Source organism: Ziziphus jujuba, chromosome 7 (genome assembly GCF_031755915.1).
Source record: "Ziziphus jujuba cultivar Dongzao chromosome 7, ASM3175591v1".
Lineage (NCBI taxonomy): Eukaryota > Viridiplantae > Streptophyta > Magnoliopsida > Rosales > Rhamnaceae > Ziziphus > Ziziphus jujuba.
Window position 1 is genome coordinate 13,236,140 of NC_083385.1, and position 1,258 is coordinate 13,237,397.

General features: G+C 35.1%; 1 long non-coding RNA gene across 1 annotated transcript; it reads left to right on the forward strand.

Moving 5' to 3' along the window:
• Positions 1-208: 208 nt before the first annotated feature.
• LOC112489736 (uncharacterized) lies at positions 209-1,258 on the forward strand. Its single transcript, XR_007242658.2, has 3 exons — positions 209-356; positions 497-598; positions 981-1,258. It is a non-coding gene; the product is annotated as an uncharacterized LOC112489736 (long non-coding RNA).

Here is a 1,258-nt window from a genome sequence, read left to right on the forward strand (position 1 = left end):
ATTACTATTATTTGATAAAGAAATTATATATAACCCAAAAAGTTTCCACTTAGTTTTCTTAATCATTGTTCTTTTTTATATCACTTATCCCCAACCAAATCATTCTGCACCTACACCATTACACAAGAAAAGAATAAACTTAAACATCACCGAAAAGAAAAAAAGTGAAATTTGACTATCTTTTAAGAGGAAATTTGACTAGTCTGAGTCAATACTCAATATTTTATTGGATTACCGGGTTTTAGACAAGAGCATGAAAAAGTAATGAATTAACTGCCTTCTATGGCAGTCTTTAACTCTTTTTAAGCCAGCAAAAGCTCCGCTACTCACTCTTTTAAATAGATCACAGCAACTGGGTATTTTCTACTTTTCATTTTCAGTTCTCTGTATTTGCTTTCTCTGAATCTGTTTTTTTTTTTTTTTGGGTGTTTCCAGAAAGTAATAAAAATACTATTTTTCTGTTTTTCTGCTTGTGTTTGTTTTTTCTCTAAATCAGAATCAGATGGTGCCATTCTCATCTTGTTGCTGTATCGATTGAGATGAGAGGAGCTTCTCCGAGTCCCGTGGAGCCCAGACTCCGTTTGTCTGCTTCAGCTAAGTCAGTCTCTTTCTGTCTTTGTCTCTTTGTTTTCTGTGTTTCATTGCTTTCATTTCTGGGTTTTTAGCTTAATTGGGTTGTGAAGGATGATTGCAATTTCCCGGAAAATTGTTTAATTTGTGCATAGGTGTTTCAGTGTTTGTGTAATTAGGATGTAGAGTGAGCCTCGTGAAAGTGTTGAGTGTTACAAGATTTGAATTGTGTGAGATGCAAAGATCTATTTAATTTTCCAATCCGAAGGGAAGCAGAAAGGAACGAAAAAAAAATAAAATAGAAGTTGCTAACTCGAAATAAAATAAAATTATGAAAGATTTCCTTTCAATTTCAATCAATCAATAATCACTATAATAATAATAAGAAATATAATGATTTTTACCTGCAGAGCTTGGGACTTGGGAGGGTGACGAGTGGTGGCGTTGCTTGGGAGTTCAATCGGGTGGTGGCTGGCCGGAGGATGCTGCCTGCGAGTGGCGATTGGCGACGCGAATGCTAGGGCTTCAATTTCGTTTTGTGAGAATCTGAGATTGTGTTCTGTTGAGTGCTGTCACTGTTGTGTATTGTGTTTTCATCTTGAAATCCAACGGTGGTAATTAGATGGTGAGAGATCAATGGCTTACAAAATTTCATAGAAATAATTTAATGAAAATAATTTTTGCAAAA